Source organism: Rhopalosiphum padi, chromosome 1, assembly GCF_020882245.1.
Source record: "Rhopalosiphum padi isolate XX-2018 chromosome 1, ASM2088224v1, whole genome shotgun sequence".
NCBI lineage: Eukaryota > Metazoa > Arthropoda > Insecta > Hemiptera > Aphididae > Rhopalosiphum > Rhopalosiphum padi.
This window is the reverse complement of record NC_083597.1, coordinates 80,514,669-80,536,406: the sequence shown is the minus strand read 5'-3', so window position 1 is coordinate 80,536,406 and position 21,738 is coordinate 80,514,669. Positions and strand designations below refer to the sequence as shown.

General features: G+C 23.7%; 1 protein-coding gene across 2 annotated transcripts in view; it reads left to right on the top strand.

Annotated features, from left to right (window-relative positions):
• The first annotated feature begins 1,544 nt into the window (after positions 1-1,544).
• The window catches only part of LOC132918123 (neuroligin-4, Y-linked-like), a 384,793-nt gene continuing 364,599 nt past the window's right edge, over positions 1,545-21,738 (top strand). For both annotated transcript variants that reach the window (XM_060979228.1, XM_060979226.1), the window contains exon 1: positions 1,545-1,974. The gene's annotated coding sequence lies outside the window, so the exon portion shown is untranslated. The remainder of the gene's footprint in view (positions 1,975-21,738) is intronic.

Here is a 21,738-nt window from a genome sequence, read left to right as displayed (position 1 = left end):
TTAAGAATATTGATAATTAAATGTATTTTGTTTTTATTATTTACCTATATTATTATTATTTTTGAACATAAAAAAATATATTACAACATTTTTTACGTAAAATTCATGAAGTGATTAAATTTTATTTAATAATTGTAGTATTGATTAAGTGAATTTTAGTTTAATGACAATGAGAAATTAAAATTATAAGTGATATTACTTTGAGAAATTTTAAAATATTATCATAATTTAATTAATAGTCAATTAGATACTTTATATAGAGTCCTATATATAAAGAATAAAAACTTTTAACAAAATTATCGGAAATTTCAATTAAGCTGAAGTAGTATGAAATTAGTAAATGTCTACTAAGATCGTTTGGATTTTAAAACTTATTATGAGTAAGTGCATATTGTATCGTTTAATTTTTTGTTTAAAATAATGGTATAATTTAATCAACATTATAATTGATTTTATAATATAAAATCTATGAAAATAGTAAGTTTGAAAACTTCAAGGTAATAATATAATAATAGTTAAATAATAAATACATTAAATTATGTGTATAGTATATATTATATTTAGAAGAATTTTATAGATAAAATAAGTTACGTTAAAAAAAAGTTGTTTTAGTAATTGATTGTTGTGTTTTGAGTAGTACAGTGTGTACCACTAAACCTATAGTACCTATAGCTATATAGTTTAGTTTATACTATGTATATATATAATAATAATAATACATATGAAATACATATTGTATTATAATATAAATTTTGAAAAAACTTAAAAATACATTTATCGTTTATTAAAAAAAGTTTTAGCGTTATTTATTAGGACCATAACATAATATAATGTGATGTACCTATATAATATATATATATATATATAACAACCTATTTTACATAAGACGTACGTCGACTGCATATACACACATTTCATTGTAAAGTACGTGGCGGGAGGCTTTTAAAAGAAAAGAAAAAAACGAATTAACCATAAAAAAAAAAAAAAATTATTTTTACATAAAAAGGAACACGCCGACAGCGCCGGTATAACTTTTAGCGTTCGAGAACAGGTACCGGTACGCGCCGCGCAGCAGAGATGGCTCGCGGTGTAATAACGTATATAGTTAGAAGGCTCGAAAAAAATTAGATAAAATAATAATATATATACAATATAATATATAATATTATACAACATAATATCGTAATAATAATAATACACTTTTTTAGCGTACTTTACGAGTACAGGTGTTGACATTGGTGCGCGGATACTCTTTTTTTCCATTAATTTTTTTTTTTTTTTAGTCATTTTCGCGCCTGCACACACACACACACACACGAACACACACACAGCTGTAAACTCATAATCTATACAATATAATAATAATATATACGTATATATTTTATATTATGTACACGCGTATATATATTTAATATCTACGTGTATGTGTGTGTGTGTGTGTGTGTGTGTGCCACGAATAATAGTTTTTGGGGTAGCCGCCTGGCACCACTGTCGGAATTTTTCGTGCGGGGTTGAAGGCGTCACGTCGGGCCGCCGCCGATATAGTTTCGTGGACCGATTTCAGTCTTGTGTGCGGTCGCGTGTCGTTCGTTTCGCGTTCCAATCGTCTACCGCCCGACGCGAATATTGTAGTCCATCGAACCTCTATGGATATCACAACATCAATGATAACGATATAATATTTCGCGTGTTCCGTTTCATTTGTTGTTAAATCGTTTTCGCCGCCTCCGCGGAGAACGCGTTTCGCAGTGATATTTCTGATAGCCGATTCTTGAATGCTGACCAGATCGGTCCGGATTTTTGTATATTTTTTTGTTTTGACATCGTGTTAGACGTTTACGGGTTATCGGAAATTGTCGGTTTCAATAAAATTAACTATATATATATATATTTTGACGAGAAATATTGAGGGTGTATTTTTCAAGCGTTATCGAAATTCGTCGTCGTGAACTTTGGATAAACTATTCGTCATCCGTAAGTGATTTTTAATCCAAAAACGATTTATTACGATTTAATAATACCTAAATACTATAGTATATACACAATTTATTTATTAAAATGTGCTTTTACATGAAATTACGGGGTTAAGATAAGATCTTTTAGGTAGGTATCTAAGTCTTAAGTTAGCTTATAGGTACCTAATCTTGAACGGATGGACAAAAAATCGTGTATTTGCATACGATTATTAGTTATTTATTATTAATAATAAGGCGTAATATATAATATCGATAATACGATATATATATATTGTATATAATAACGATTTTTGGTGTTATAAAAATACTTCTAAAGGCTATTTTATTGTGAAATATACATTTTACATGTACACATTTTCGAATATACTTCGAAAGAAAGTAATTTAAATAATTTTGAAATACGAATACTTTCAAAAACTTTTTCAAAATACTCGTATCAATTGTGAATTCCTACTATAAAAAACTCTTAAACTAATTTTGCGATTCATTTAATATACACCGATGTAAACATTTTTGAACAAGATATAGTTACATCAACTACATAGTTTTACACGGAGTTTTACATCAATTGTTGAATTATGTGTAGGTATTTAATCCATAATACATAATCTAACAAAAATATAATATACATTGTGTTACGTTTTTATAAATTCTCAGAAACTTATCGATAAATTCCATAAGTATTATTAGCAATGTAGATAACAAATAGTAATATATTATTTTAGAGTAAATATACTTTAAATAATTCAAATGTATAATCATAGTGTTATGTTAGTTTATCTTTATATTTTTTTTTGAGAAAAATCTATTTTTAAAATATAATTTACACGAAATTCATTATTATTATTATTATAAACTCAATTTAGCTCCTATAAATATTAATAGTTAAGAATTACAAAAGCTTTTATCAGAAAGTAACTAAACATTATAATACCTATGGGTAACCATGCTAGTATGAAATACAAAACAATTATACAGACGTAAATTATTATATTGATATCAAACAAAACATTTTAGCAAGTTTCGAACCATAATATTATGCTTTATAATTTTTTATAATTTATTTAAATAAATCATTGTTTTATTTTATATTGAACGATTTAATAAACTAAGTATACATATATATATTTATTATATATATTATATGAATTTAGTAATAATTCTATAAATATAATATAATAATATACATATTAAAGCTGGATTTCATTATTTTATGTCACGTTATGAAAATCGATGACAGCAGCAGCAATTAAGTTATAAAAATAATAATTATTTATTGCATAAATAAAATAGAGCAGAGTATAAAACCTTTTCACTTTCTGACTTTTACACTTCTAGGCTCTAATAAAGGTGTATGGTGCGATGAAATATTTTAACGGTTCTATTTATATAATTTTGTAAAGAGTTTTATAATATGTTAATTTCATAATAATTGTATGGATAAATGATTAGGATTTTATTCTTTATTGATCTTAAAAACTTAGATTTGATTGTTCTTATTGAATATTTGCCTTTTAAATGAATAATAATGATTGGATTTGCATGTATGATCTATGTTTAATATTTTATTAATTATAATAAAATAACAAAAATCGCTTAAAAATTTAACCTATGAAGTATGAACATCAAAATATATTTCGTTAATAAGCTTTATTACGTTAAACTTTTTTAAAGTCCAGTAATCAAAACACTATTTTATTTGTATCAGATGTTAGATTAGGTTAAGTTTTTATCTTAAAATGTTAGATGTTAAAATAAAAAAGTTATACAATATTAATAGTTTTTAGGTATATTTAAGACTTCATTGAAATTGAATTCTAGGATTTTATTTTGTAAAATTACAGTTTAATTACAGTGGCGACTGTCTAAAATTGAAATCCTACACTACGCTGATGGCATTTATTATAGTGTTGTGGTTACAGAATCTAAAACTTTTAACTTTTGCTTAACTTTACCTGTGTAAACTATAGAGGGAGGTTATACTTATACTTTAATTTGTATCCCTCGAATAATGAAATAGTAGTTGTTAAAAAAAAATTCCAAACCGTTAGATAATTAATAAAGGTAAAAGTATATAACAATGTAGCACTCTTGAGTGATTAAGGTTTGTGTTCATATGAAAAAAATTTATATTATTGTTTTATGTGTTCAAGCAATTCATTTTATTAATATTTTTTAAGTAAGATATTAAAGTAATTATTGGCAGACATGGTGACATGCTATATACATATTATATATATTTTATGTAATATAAATTTATACACTTATACATTTCAATTTAACTCGTGTATTTTAATATTTAAATGTGTACCTTATTAATATTTTACGCTAACAAATAAAATGTAGGACGTAGGGATGATATGAAAATTTTGATGTTATAAACTTTAATATGTAGTATTATGTTGGTATTAAATATTTTATAATAAATTCATAAAATTAATTTAATTTGTATAATTGTGATGCAATTACGCAGTTATAGGTATGTATGTATTATATTTTGATATCAGTTGCACGTTTTATATTAACAAAGATGTTGACTATTTTTTAACACATTTAACTATTTAAGTTAAAACATTTATTCTTAATAGTTATATATCAGATTGGGCACGACATTTCTAATTTAGTGTTAAGTGTTATGGAATTTTTTAGAAATATACTTATGAAGTAAATAGCTGCATATAGGAATATAAGATTACATTTTATATGAAAAAAAATTATTGAAAATCATTGAAATTAAAAATTAAATCACAATTTCAATAGTTCTATGATGCACTAAAGACCTAGTGTAGGTATTATAATATAGACAATAATATTATATATTTGAAACATTCTAAAATACTTGTCCATGCAAATTTGTTTTTACTTTACAATAACTTTAAACTTGTGTTCCATGGGTGTTCATTTACCATTAAAAGGTGACTTTTGAATTCATTCAATATCCATTTCTTGCTAATGGCCCTCATCCAAGTCGAGTGGCTTTCATTGTACGCAACGAAACGTTTAATCTTGAAGTAATGACAGGTTTCTATCTGAAACTGTGCATTATACATATAGGGTTTCTCCTTCACTTTTACATTGGAATTTTTTAATGCTTAGCTACACTCTACTATTGTAAATGCACGTAACCTTTATAAGTAATTATGCACGAAACAGCCATTACATTTCTTTTCAAAAACACTCCAACATTAAAATTGTGATAGTAAAATGTTATTAAAAATCTATAAGCATGTGTTTAGACTTCGAGATCAGAAAGAAATGTATATTGGTTGTAACTTATAATAAATACTACGTGTTTCGTGTATTTAAATTAATAAAAACATATAACTGTTAATGCACATTAAACAATATACATGCATTGTAAAATCGCAGTCGACGTTTGAACTGAGGTGCTGAAGTAGTATATTGATCGGGTTTTAACGAACACTTTGATACAAATGCTTCGATTAGACAAAATCCTTGAAACTTTATCACGAGTTTAAGGTATAATTAGGTTTGGGAGTATTTGTTTTAATAATAACGTACAACTTGAGAGTTTGATGAGAGTCTTGGTGTTAAATATTTGAATGGTGGAAGGGTGGTTCAGTGACTATATATATGTGATGTTATCGTCATAATCTTAGTGAGTTTTAAGTGGCAATTACTCCTTTCCGGCTGTGTGACAACATCTACAAACAATCTTGATGACATGAACACATATAATAGCCATTTGCAGTCAAATGATTAAAGTAGGTTGCCATAATGCATGAGCAGTAAAAAAAATATAAATAAAAAATATCTGAAATATTTTATAAATTAAAAGAAGAATTAAATGATGTTTAATTTTTTTCCGTGTATTTTGACATTTTAAAGTGCGAAAAGTGGATTTAAAAGGCTCTTGATTTTTGAATAACCAGAATTAAATATGACATTAGCTCTTAGAATATTTGTATTATTTAATTGGATTATACAATACGTAAATGTTATATGGTATTACACCGTATCGATTTCAAGATTAGGTAGATATACATAACTGGCGACAGGTCGAAAGTTGTATTAACTTCTTGACTATATTTCGTTTTTAATATAAACTATGGACGTTTTTATTTTTATGTTGCGTATGAAATGTAACATACAGAGTAACTCTTATTGTATATAGTATATACTTATAAAAACGATATAGGTTACATGCTAATATCTCATAAAATAAAAATGTTCCTTTATTTTTATTTATAATAATATAGAATATTTTAAAGTAGTTGATTATTATCATAATCATTATAAATTTTAATTAATTTTAAACTTATACAATTTTAGAGTTTATTTTATTTTTTTTTAATTTCTTAGAACGTCTACTAATTATGATATAATGTTTTTATGTATTTGTATATTTATTTAATTATTTTTATTTAAGCAAATTTTATTATCTATGAAATAATATTCACTTGAATTTGAATTGTATGTTATATTTCTTATTTAGGTAATACTTATGGTGTTTTATTGTACATGTTTAGGAATAAACCATGTAAATTAACTATAAAAGGCGAATAATAAATTATACGTATTATGTATTATTATTGTTGGTCGTATTAATTAGTTATCTTAAAGATCATTTTAAAATGTATGAATAAGTTTGAAATATTTTTTAAATTATTCCAGAATATTTTTTGATCACTGTTTAGTTGCTTAATCACATAACTGTTAAAATTTTCCAGTAGACAGTGAAAATGATAAAATATTGGATTTTTTAGTTAATTATATTTTATATTGCCTAGCTGACAAAAAGAAATTTAGATTTCTGATTCGTAATCACAGTTATTAATTATAATGAGTCCAGTTTTATGAACATAATGTGTACACGTTATATTGTACTTTAAAGTTATCCTAACCTAACGTAAATATTTTATCATTTCATTGTATCCCTATTTAATTTTTTACAGTAAATATAATGAAAGTTAAAAATACAATTAAATGTTATATAATTCACTTTTTGATGTACCTATATATGACATGTGGTTATATATTTTAGCTTATTAAATTTAATACTTTATAGATTTAATTATCTTTAACTATTGATTTGTTGTTTTTATAACAATTGTAGAACTATTACTTTAAAAATAAACAAGTATTGAAATATTTGTATTACATTTTAAGTATTAAGTTATTACACTAATTAATACTTGACAAATTGTTTTTTAATATGATTTAGCTATTTAGCTATAACCTACGGTATAATAATATAGTATATGTTTTTAGTTATATCGCTAAGTCACCATAACTATGCAATTAAAAGACAATTATGAATGTTTCGAGATTGGAGTATAAGGTGATATACTATAAAAATCAATGTTTTTCTAGTATACATGAAGATTGTTAGTTATTTTAGACTGCTAAGGAATTATATTTATTATCTGATTTGTACGTCATAAATCATTAAAACTGTACTTAATTAAGTGATTAAGTATGGTTATATGTACATTTATTTTATTCTTAAATTTCAAAATATTTTAACTTTCTATGTTATTGAATAATGTATAGTTGACATTGGTTAATGGCTTTGGCTAAGTAATTTTTATATTATAGAAAGTTATGGTATATAGTTATAAATAAAAGTAATATATATATATATATATTTATATATAATATATTGTAATAATTCTATAGATGTACTTGAAACTATATACTCCTGAATTATTTATAATTTTTATAAAACATTACAATTTATTATTTTTTCGATTCGGTAAATTATTATTTTTATTGTTTGTGGATGACGGAAGTTATCCATGTGTTTTGATTACTTAGTAGACACGTGCCACCAATTAAATCGGTCGTTAAAATGTTCCAGGATTAACTTTGCCAAAAACGTTTAGGGTGTTCTATAATATAACCCTGTGATCAATGGTAGTCGGTGAGGGGAGCGTTGGTTTAAACAATATAATATACTATACCAATGAGTTTCGTGGAAATCCAATGCCGAACGAAGGAAAATATAATAATTTCTGTTAATTACAGAAACCTAGGTAATAGCCAGCCACAATAAGGGTTTGAATCCGGTTTGTCTGTTCTATATTTCGTGGATAATTTTACAATAACGGCAAAGGATTTCTGTGTATATATATTATTTGTATGTACGCGTGTTCGTATACCTGAGCATAGACTACAATCTTGGGAGCTTTTGACAAGTGAAAGCGTTTAACTACCTTTAGTTATATACTAATATAAACAAAGAAGCCTACATCCAATGTTCAAGACCATCATCTCTACTGTTATTCTATTTTCATTCGTTTCTTAGAAGCCAACGTACCAATGCAGACCATTACCATTACTAATAACAATTGAATAAATTCAGAATAAAGACAAGCGAACAAGTATACAAATTTGTACTTTCGACAGTCCTAGCTGCATATCAAATGCCATTTGTAATTTATCTTGTTTTCATATGTTTTTATCACCAAATATAACGTATAGTATAATTTGTTAATATTTTAATTTATTGAAGAAAACTATAGCGGAAGTATTAATTAAAAGTAAAATAATACGATACTGATCTTAAACAGTAATTTTATGATTCTAATTGTATTTCTTTTGAATTAAATTTTTTATGAGTTGTCACTCATATTTTAATGTTTTAAAAATATATTAAATTACAGTGAAACCTCCTCTAACGGACACCTTTCAATAGTGGACATTTTCATTAATTTTCAATGTAAAACCTCCGAATAGCGGTCTTTTTAAATAACGGACGCCTATTTTTTTTTTTTTTTTAATAAAAATCAGGAATAACGGGAATTTTTACATAAAATACAGTATTTGACGAAATCAATTTTATTATTTTTAAATATAATTTTATAAATATTTTATATTTGAACTATTTAAAAACATTTGGGATTTTCTATAATTTTTCTTATGTTGATAACATTTTTTTGGCTAGATACTTGAAAATTGAATATAAGATTCCTTATAAGTTGTTAATTTACCAAAATGTTATATCAAATGATATAACAATGAATTTAAATTGAACACATCCATTAAAATAGTCCAATCAACACTTGCTCACCTTTTTTTATTTTTTGATTTCTTTAAAAGAAAACTGGATGTTATATTTATATTATATTATATTTTAAACGTTAACAGTTCATATTTTTTCTTTTAAAGAATTAACAATGAATTTCAAAAATTTACCTCTCCGAATAGCGGACATCTCCAAATAGTGGACAAAATTTCGGTTACCGTGAGTATACTCTATTCAGAGGTTTTACTGTACATATATTGTTACTTAGTTGAACTATATTGCTACTTTGAAGTTTTGTAAAAACATACTTAGGTCATCATCATAAATAATGTATTTTTTTAATTTTCAATTATATACATTTTGTATGTGATTCCCTTGAATCCTGATACCCATTTCCTAAATAGTATTTAGGTATTTCTATAATATATTATTTTCATTTTTAATATTTTTTTCTTTAAATTCCAAGTTACGCAAGTGATACGAATAAGTGCCTCTTTTTATTTATAAATAACTGATGTAATTTGAAACAATACTACTCACTGTGTAGTAAACTTATTTTATAGATTGTGTTTTGTGATGTTACTAAAAATAATTTGCTGGTAAAGTGGTAATAAAAATTATAAAAAAAAATAAAACTAACCATTACTTAACTGGAAATTATGTCATGAATCCTTTTGTCAAAAATAAAAAATATATGATTATCAAGTAAAAAATATGTTAGTATGCGTAAAATAATAATTAACAGTTTATTTCTAATGTTTTTGAAGGCGTAGGTATGTGAAAATGATGTGTATTTTGTAGTTTGTATGGACACTTTTCAAGGATTACTTTTGATCACTACATATTAGAATGGCGTAAATATTATAGTTTCATAATGGACCCAATCCTTTAGAGACTGAAAATATAAAACAGGAGAAAACAAGGGAAGGGGACATTTATAACTATCTTAATCTGGTGGGTTTTATAGTATCTTAAAAAGAGATTATTGTTATTTTACTTTACTTACGATCTCACGACCTGCGGTGTTCATTTTTAACTGAAATTCTGTTGGCTATAATATTAACCACGCTCCTTTTTCTTTTAATACCAACACGACAATTAAAACATGGACAATTTAGTACAATATTTAATTAGATTAGTGTTTTAGTTAACGGGATTTACCAATTCTTCGTTAAATAGCAAGTTTAATTAAAGAATAATTTCCAAGTGTTTTAATTAGAGTTAAGTAAATGAGTTTCTTTATTATAAATTTAAATGCCATAAACATCTTCTATTTTATAGAAATTGTTTGTTAAGTGTTTTTAATGACATTTATTATGATGAGACCATCATTAATTGTCATAGAATAATCATTGCTTTATTATAAATTAACGTAGGTACCAATTACATATTAATGTAGTTTACTTGGAATCAAAAAGTATATATGCCTTGAGTGTATAAGATTTTTTTGATTTTTTTTGATTTTTTTAAACCATTCCAAGTGAAATACCTATTTTGTAATTTATTTTTATGATTTTATAATATATAGTAATATAATAAATAATGAATTATTAAAGTACAATAATTTTAATTAGCAACATTGTACTGGTAACTCGGAGCAATATTATCTGAAACTAAATTTAGACAGTTTTTATAAAAGCATTATGTTACGTTTTTACAATTTACAAATTTAAAAAAAAATTGGTTTTTTACATATACATTATACATATTGTATTATGTATAATGTAAAATACATAGGATATTAATATAAAAATTTGTTTTAAATAATGCCCCAGTGTCTTATATGGTAGATACTTTAGAATATCATACTCCAGCATATGCTTAAAATATATTCGGATGAGTTATTTTTACAACAATTCGTTAGAATAAACAATATATTGTGCTTAGGAAAATCTGATAAAAAACATTACATACATATACAGAGAGTTCCTTTTGTTTGCAAAATATCTTAAATGGTTAGTGAGTAAGGACACTAGCCAGACTATCTGGATAAAGCTAAATTGGAAATTGCTCCACGGAACTAACCTAAATTGTGGTTCATAAACGATAATGTTTGTCTTTCACACTTTTCGCCTCTTTTTAATATAATACATACGATGATAGTAAATGTATGCGTACTGATACCCGTATTGTTTGGATAATGTGATTGGAATAAATTCAATATATTATCAGCTGTCTTATTATTATAGTTGACGCCATTTTGTTTCTAGAAAACCAATCTTCCTCAATTTTATCATAAAACAAGTGTGTATGATAATATTATCTTTAAAAATCCGTCTACATTTAATATTCTGTTTATATATGTAACTCATTAGTTTCCGAAAAAATACAAATAATGCTTTTCAATTTTTCATCGACCAATATTGGTTTGAAGAATATAATAATTCATATTTACTAACTTGTATGTAAATGTTAAATAATATTTTGTATTATGTAGTATTAGAAAAAAAAAACTGAAACTCAGAAATACTGTATCATTTTTTTTTTATTAAGATTAATAAAATATATTTATATAAATAAATGCTTGATTAAAAATATAATTGAAGTAATGATTTTATTAACTTAATTATAAATATAATAGGTACATTATTTAACTGATTTATTATATTATGAGTATCATTCAGGCTCTTTTTTTTTTTTTTGGGGGGGGGGGGGGGGTGGATCATTTTGCACTATAGATGAAGTAAATAGTATATTTTCAATGTTTTTTATTAATTAATTTGTTAGAAAATATTGGTTAATAAATGTCATATACCCATTATATTATATATCTATATGTATCGTACAAGTATAAAGAAATACTTATTATAATTCTTAATGTCATAAAATAACTAAAAAATCGAATTATAATAATATCTACATTCTACAACCACTTACATATTATCACATTTAGGTATTGCCTTGTTGGTCTAAATTCTAAATATTAATATATTTTTAAATACAATTCAAACATATTCATGTAAGAAATTTAAAAATACACTAATTTATAAACTAATCGATTATTCTGATAAGAATAATAATTACAATACATAATGTTTGTTATACATAATTTAAGATAAAATAAATATCTTTTTATTATTAAAATAGCTGATTTATATACAATTGGTATAATAAAAACAATAATGCTGGAGTAAAACTATAAATTACAAGAAACATTATGTACCTACTTGATAACTTTCTCAAGTTTTGAAAGTTGTAACAATATTCGGTTAAATTAATATGATTTATTTTTTTGAATTTTTTTTTTGTGTTTTAAATTTATATACAGAGTTATTCTTCAAGAATGCTTTTTATGCAGTTATTCAAAATCCGATTTTCGAAATTTGTATTTATAATAAATGAACGTTCATATTTTAAAATTCTTGATATTTTTCATACTACAGAGATGTAATATGTCATATGAAGGTACAATTTTTTTTTTAAATTAGGAAATTATTTTTTACGATGTAAATTTTTTAGTGGATAATTTTTCTAAAGTTTTTAACATAACAAAATCAAAATTTAAATGATAAGTTTTTGAGTTTTTTTAAATTCTGTATACTAAGAAGAATATGATAATGATAAGAAGTTATCTGAGTGATTTGAAAATGTTATAATTACTATTAATTTATTTTACTATTTATATTATTTATAACTTACAAAAACGGGTCAAGTATAATAAAAAATAAATTATATATTATTAATCCAATTTACATTTTTGTAAAACCTTTTTAAGGACATTATTCAAAAAATTAGAATTTGAATAAATTGAAGTGAATATTTTTGGTGGATCACTCTGTATAATATAGTCGTAAATGTACGGCGGTGTCGTTACTAGTTGTTTAATTATTACAATTATTTTTAATAAAAATATTACATTAATACTTTTCAAATTTGTTCACTTATGTTTACATTTGATTTACACGTATCTTCGAAAATCATTACTACAACATACCAAACATACCAAACACTTCGATCAAAGTCTGTAAACACTTGCTGGCGTCATTTTAAATTCCACACCATCTGTCTACGTTCGTTATGTGTGCTAATATGATTTTGATTACGTCTTGGAAGAACATTCAATAGTTTACTTCATTTTAAAAACTCCTACGTGGTAACTGTGTTTCTATGATTTTCTTGTGTTCACAAAAAGGAAAAATAGAATAATGTATGAGCATTAACAACAAATAAAAAATAAATATTTTAGAAATTCAAATTTCTATTCATAAAATATTTTTTTTAAATTTAATATTCGTAAAAACATGGTGATTTATCAACTATGCACTTATTTATATTTTAATTACAAAATAATTTCGAAAAATTAATTTTTGATAAAAAAAATAATTTAAATAAAAAATGTTTGTGAACGATAATGATATAACATTATACATTATGTACAATGTACATAATGCATATTATTATATTGTTATTAAAATAACAATAGCATTTTAAATTAAGTTATAATATATAATGTTGTTTATTTTTCCACTATTAAGAATGAATTTAAGTATTAAATTAGTTTTTGAATAAAATTTAACGTTTCTAAAAATATATCAATTATAATTTCTAAATGTACAGAAATAATCCTATACAAATCTGGAGAACTTTGATATTTGATTAAATTTATTATAGATACATATTATGTATGATTTATGTATTCCTACATTTTACTGTTTTTATTTAATTATGTATTTATAAACTCAATCATTATTTTTTAAATTATGTTTAAATATTTTATTATTATTAGGATGATAATTATTAATTAAGCACCTAATTATAAAAGTTTCTATGTTTATTTCAAACAAATATCGTGCGTAAGTGTTAGAAACAATTATGTCAAGAAACATTTTCGTCATGAGCCTTAAATTTTAGTTATATGCAATATAAACAAGCCACGAGGATGGTAGAAATGGTTAATATAGGATTGATGGACAATATCATACTGTATAGTGTATACACATGTTAAAAAAATTCTTTGATTCCTGTTATTTACGTATCTCACAACAAAATACAATTGGGATAATTGAACATTTAGATTTATTGATGATACCATGTGTTAAAAATAAAAACTGAGTATAAATTGATTTTGCTTAAAACTGTTATAAGCAATAATGAATACTGCGAATCTGAGTTTTTTTTTAGGTTTCGTTGGTATAGATTTTGTTGGTGAAAGATGACATGGTGATCGAAAAATTACGCTTCAATGATTTTATTTGTAAAAGCTTTCTGTCTGTGTGATGTAAACCTATGAAAAACAGTAGTCAGTGAGTACCTGCGTAAATAGATTTTGAATGTTGCTATTTCTACTATATTATACATACTGAGGTGCGTTTTAAGTCCAATAGCATCCGATTGGATAGTTTTAATAGTTGGAACCTTATTGACATTAATTATTCATAGTTTGCGCGTGTATTAACGTTACAAATATTCACTCTGTTCTCTTCGTTTGCTTCATTAGACACTTCGTACTTCCCTGGACCATACCATATAAACGACCACATAAGTAACGCTCCAATAGATTATTCATATATATATATATATAATACAAACAATACATACAAGCGGTTCAATTACCGATCGTATTTCTAATTGATTAATAGCGCAATTAGCGTTGGTCACGTATCTATTATATTGTACATGTATATAATTTTGGTACAATGGTTTCGATAATGATTTGTTTAAATGAGATTATATCGTCTTTTACACGTATAAGTGCAATATATTCTCAATTTGTTTGTAAACAAATAACGTTGCAACAATTTATACTACAATGTATTGATGGCTTAAATTTTAAATTTTCTTCATACATTGGTATATTTACATTTCCTGCACGATTTTCAAGAGAAGACTTATGTATTGTATTCTGCATGCTTCGCTCTCCTTCCCACAATAATTCGTAAATTATGTATGTACATCAGTCACCACCATTATCGGTTTATTTGATATAAGGATTTGTCATCAATAATACACAAAAATGGATATATATATATATATATATATATATAATATATAAATATGAGTATATGATATTATGTTCTATAAATATATGCTCCCGAGCTTCGTCATGATACAATATTTTGAAAATGTGCTACACATTTTTCATAATCGTAATTCGTATAATCATTCGTGTAGTAAAATAGTTTACGGAATACGAATGGGGTATTGTATTCTTCATATAATTTTCTTAAATTGTGCGTCCAAAAAATTGCACAGATTCATCAACGACTTCAACAAATTTAAAATCATAAACCATGGCGTAAAAATTATCATGGTGTGAAGGATTCAGGATAAATTATTCCAAGAACAAAAATAAAATAATTCGGTTTTGAAATAGAATGAAAAATATACACGTCATGAAAATTTCATTGTGTTTAAAATTGAGTATTTGTTAATTCAGACGTAACCCCAAAAACATTAATTTTCCGCTCGAGGAAGTATAAAAATAGATGTTTTTGTTATTAATATCAATTTACTTTGCTTATATATTATATATTGCTTATCATTATTAGTCTTTGTGTTGTATTCTTTGTGTGTAGCTCTATTTTTGTTAAGGCATACTTTAATCAAAATATTATTTTTATTTAAAATTTAATACCCCTCCTTCCCAAATAAAAATTTAATGTATTCCTTTGCATCTAAGTTTTGCCCGATACAATGGATTGAAAGAAATATTTTGGAAATATAATCCTATGTATTATTATATGTTCCGGTATTCCTAAACTTAGCGATTAAATGTTAGTCCAGTTTTGTTCGATCTACAAAACTTCGAGAGGTTGGTTGTTTTAGTAATTACTGTCATTTGGTCAAAGTAACATAAGACCTAATTGAAATTGCTATTTTATTGTGTATAGGTTAAGGTTCTATCCTTTTAGATAGCTTGCAATTAGACGAGTGTACAGTGTAAGGTGTAAAATTACAGTGAAACCCCCAAAGTAGATAATCTATTGTACGTAAATAGTAGCATAAAACCAAAAAGTCCAATTGGTAAATAAAAAAGAAAAAACCTAGTCACTGCCATTTTTGTTGGAGATACATATACCTAGTATCTATACTTACTATTGGATTTTTCTTTAAGTTTTATTTTGCTCTAATGAATTATATTGCTTGTTATGTAATAATAATCACCTCAACATTTTTTTTTTAATCAAAAAAAGTTATTTCGTACAATACAATTGATACTTATTGTTTTTACAAACTAAAAAATAAATAAATAATTATGGCGTTACTAATCATTATGTTATTGTTATTATTAAATTTAGAATAAATATATATTATATATATATAATTTTACTTTTATTGTTCTTAATCATATTAAGACAATGTGACTAATTAAATGTATATAATATTATTTTATCTCGAATATAATTAGTATAATTTACTTAGCACTGAATATAATCTATAAATTATTAAAAGGTATGTGTAATACATAATATTATGTTTAGATTTGTGGTAAAATAGTTAATAACACTATTTACATTTTAAACACCAGCTACAGTATTATGAAGGATAATTCCACACTCATCTGGACCACTAAAATTACTTGAAGTTTAATAAGTGTTGTTCATGATGTTATTCGAGTTGCTCACTTTTAGTGGGCTATGTTTACGATTTCTTGAAAACAAGATGAAAAGTTTAGACATTAGTTTCTTGGAAACTCTGAATCTCGAAGAGGCCTTATTGTGTTGTTTCAAATGAGGTAGTTCCGTGTTTATTTGTTCATTTTAAAATAAGCTACAACTTTGTATTTTTTGTTTTATTGTTATTTATAAATAATAGTTATACAGAATATCTAAGTTATAATATTTTTCTAAATAATCTTAAATAACGTAAATTATATAATTGTATTGGACATTGGTTAATAATCTCGTAGTTAATGTCTATTGTCTACAATTATAAAAAAAAAATTAATAAATATTATTGATATTATAATTTAATGCTTATCTACCACATCTCATAGTAATTACTAATTGTTATAAATTAAGTAAATATCTTAAAATTAACATATATCGTCATATTAAATAAATGTAAGTTACATAAAAATAAAACAATGATCTTCACAAGTGATACGGTCTGACCATTTAATAATTAGAAGTTGTTTTGAATTTTCAAGTACGATCATATAAATATTACGTTATTAAAAATTATATTTATTTTAATTATTATTATAATCTTATAATTCCATACGTAGGTATCTATATTTTATATTAAATCGATTTCAATATTAAATTAAAAAAGTATACAAGTGTTTTGTTTGATTATTATTTAATGGGAGATTAATGATCAGTTTTTAAAGTTTATATATGTGTTGGTGAAAAGATAAAGCTATTGATCTGATAAGTTTCAAACTTTCTTTACGATGAATAACGATAGGGATTTACACTTAGCATTGAGGTTTATCGTTATCGCATCATTATTTTCTGAATAAGTTTTATTTTGATAGCTATTTTATTTTCAAATTTTGAACTATAGAAAATGTCATGAAATAATATCAATAGTCAAGTTTATATATTTATTGAGTTCTGTAGGTATATACTGTGTTTTAAACAATGTATGCAATAAGTAGTTAAAGTATTAGCCCAAATGCTCTATGAATGCTCTAGTCATTCAATAATTATTTATGTTTTCTTCTTATAACTTCATACTATACCTACTAGCTTCCGTAAAAATATTCTTATACCGATCGAAAATCAATAAAATCATACACGTTTGGTTATACTAATTTATACTAAATTTTTTTATTTTTAATAAAAGATAAGAGAGTAAAACTACAAATATATAAAACATAATGATATCTTATAACACGTTTAGAAATGTCAAGGGTAAATACAGATGGTAAATATTATCCGAGGTATTATCTGTATAATTGATGAGATAGTAATCATCTATTTTATTTTGTATATACACTAATAATTAAAATTTTTTCATGAATTTTTATTTTACAATATAATTAGTTTTATTGAAGGTAAACTTACTGTTAAGTAGAATTCAATTAAAGTAATTTAAATTTAATTCTAAATCGATTGATATGGGTATATTATGATAAAATAAATGATCAGTTATCATCATAATACCTACTCTTTCTATTAATTATATTCTATACTTATTTTTTTTTCTTTTAATTTTATAAATACATTACTTTTAGATATAATTTAATTAAACATAGTTTCAAATTTTGGTTACCAAGAATTTGTATGTAAATACTACATTTAACATATAACTTATACATATTATAAATTATTCATTGGGTAGTAAGTATGTAGAATGTAGATGGTAGATACTATATTGAAAATGGTTACTTATACAATAGGTATTTTAGATTCTGAGTAGAACGATGAATGTATTGCTTTTACAATGATATGTGTTTTTTATTTGTATCTGGGTCGACGATTAGTAATCAATAAAATAGGTACTTCAATTTTCATTTCGAGGGTGGTTTTAGTCGTTTTAGATAGGCGATTGGTTTTTTTTTTTGGACTTTAAAGAGGTCAAAATTATAAATTCCTAGTACTTTTTGTTTATAATTGTTAAAAACAAACAAAAGTCCAATATTATTATTAAAATAATTATTTTGTAACCATTATTACTAAAATTTAGACAATTTTCGATCGGAATTGTTTTTCATTGTATCCAATGGGTTATCGTTGAATTCAAGTTTAACAAAATCCATCATAGCGATTTACTCAATAACGAGTTTTATTCAATACTTAATATACAGCAGAGTGATACCTACTTACCTATATTTTTATTTTTGATTAGGTGCTCAAAATTTAAAAAATATTATATGCACATTATTTGTAAATTAAATCCGGCTCAGAATTATTTTTTGTAATTTATTTAATTTTTAAATAATAATATAATTTATAAAAAGCATGGTAAAGAATTGCTTGTGTAAGATACACCGTTTAACACTTAGTTTTTGTATATTGTTCGTATATTTTGGAATTTAATAACATTTTAAATTTTAACATTCATACTACATATTTTATTAACACTTAAAAAATTCTTAATCAATATTATTCTTTACTTTAATAACGTAGATACAAAACATTGTTTTAGATGAAACTTTAGTAAATTTTTTATTGAATACAGGAATCAAACCCTATTCGACAAAATAAATTTTATTTATATTTTGTTATAATTAAAAAACTAATAACTGAAGACATTTTTACGAAATGTTTAGATATTGATTTCCTATGTATAGAATAATTTTTATTCTTTTGAACTATTTATAGATATTTTAAATAATCAGTTTTTTTACTATTTATGTCTATAAAAATTATTTACTGGATCAATATTTTTAAAAATTTGATTTAAATTTTTATTATACATGTATTAAATATAATATATAAACACAATTTTATTTTATTTATATTTTAAGTTTAAATTTTGACAAATTTCGTCAAAATCACAAAAATGTATAAACTACAAGTATGTTGTAGTAAAAATGTATAATAAAATCTTCAATTTTTATAGTTTAAGTTTGAAAATTAGTATTATGCTTCTTTTAAGTAGTTCATAGTGTAACTAAAAAACATAAAAAATATACAATCACAATTATTTTTGTATAGGTGTATGAAGTTCAAAATGTTGTCAAAAGTTACATATTTTATTGGTGAATAACGATGTTAATACTCTTTTGTTACTCGTTTAATTAAAATACATTATTTGTAGAGACGATTAAAACTTTTGGATATTATGAATTTTACTATTCGTAATTTCATTTTAAAAATAATATGAATATGAATATAACATTATTTTTAAGATATTATCTATTTATACTATAAATCTTTTCACATTGTTTTACGGTGTTTACATTAAGGTTAGGTTAGTTACTCTAAATTTAATAAAAATAAAAATATTGTTTAAGTATATACCTAATATTATTATCATATAATAAATGCAAAGTTTTTGATAAAAATTAAATCAAGCTACGGTATTACTAATAGTAAAATTAATTCCTTTAATAGGAATATCAAAAAGCATATCACAAAATGTTCTTGTTATAAAGGTTGACAGATCGTCTGTTCAGAATATTTTTTGTGTACAATAATAAATCATTGAATTGAAATTTAACATATCTATTTCAGTGATCTATTTAAAACTTGATGTACAGCAGAGTGGTACCAACTTGCCACCATTTTAACTAGTTAACATTTAATATGTTGGATAACTCTATATATCATGTAACTTTTATTCCCAATTGTATGTTTTTGAATCAATAACTATAAAATAATTAAATAATTGTACGATTAATTAGTTATTATAAGTTTTTATATTGTTTATAATTATATGCTTGGTGTTTGTTAACTTATCTGCTATTTGTGTGCTATATTTTGCAGTTGAACGCTAAAACTACTTAGATACTCAAATATATGGCTTAAAATGTAGAGTATTGTAGGTTAGTTCAAATATCATTTTAAGAATCAAGAAAAAATTCTATAGGTACTTAATGTTTGAAGTAATCATTTTTACAATTCTATTAGGTATATTTATTAAAATCATTTACATACAAATTAAATTAAATTTTTAATAATGATATGATTATACTGTAGATTATAGAAGTACATATTACTAGTATTACTAGTAATATATAGTTAGTACGTATGTATATAGATAGTACTCTCCTTAACTACTCTAAATAATTTTTAACTGTCACTTAATTTATCTCTAATACACTTTATCCAGAAATATATTTCTTTTTTCTTCCCTTTTACTAATCCCTCCTCCTTCTTCTTTTTTTTTTTTATAATAATTTATTTATACTTGATTTCTTATAAAAAAATTCTACATTTTCTTGTTTTCCTGTATTATTTATACCCATCAAATATATATTTGACCACCGTACTGTAGTTTTTTTTTTAATTATAGAACATCTTAAAAGCAAAAAAAAAGCTTGAAAATATCGTAAGTGTGCATACCTTCTATTAATTTAATTTAGTAAATTCGTATCACTCAAAAATATGTCCAATTATATTTATTTATTATTAATTAATGCCCGTTTAATATAAATCATATTAAAATATATATTATATTATAGTAAATTATAAATATTATAAATTTAATTTTAATGTGTTGAAAAATAAAAAAATTTTATTTTTACATTTCCTTAAAAAAGATAGCACTAAAGTAGTTTGTTTAATTTTGTGTAAATACGAATCGGGAACTTGCAATAGTTATACAAAATATTTCTTATATGCATTTCATATCAGTATATTAAATGATTTAAATATCAGTATATTTATGTATTGCATATAAGTTCATGCATTTTAGATGCATAGCTATCATTTGTTTAAAATATAATTAGAGTAGGTTTTTGTTTGTCAACAATTGAAAATAAATCTAACCTATACGGAATTATTATTATTTATTTATAACTATTTATAGTTGATTGCTTCTAAAGTAAATAAGATGTGCAAATTCTAAAAATGGAAATCTATTGAATAAAAAAAATCTTATTAATTGTGTGCATCACTTGGGAAAGTTGATGTCGTAAATGATGCAATAACCAAATAAATTAATTTTGTTCCAAGACTTAAAGTGATAAGAATATTCAAAGTATATCCATAAACTTAACAATTTGGGTTTAAAATTAATATTTCTTTTAGTCTAGTAGATAATATAAATACCTATGTCTTATATTTTGTAAGAATGGACTATACTATAGGTATTAACATTTCTAAATATTCTAAATTATATGTCTATGTTTTTATTTGTGGTATATTTGATTATAATATATATAATATAACACAATGTTATATGTTTTATTTTTTTTTAAGCTCAAATGATCTTTGGTAA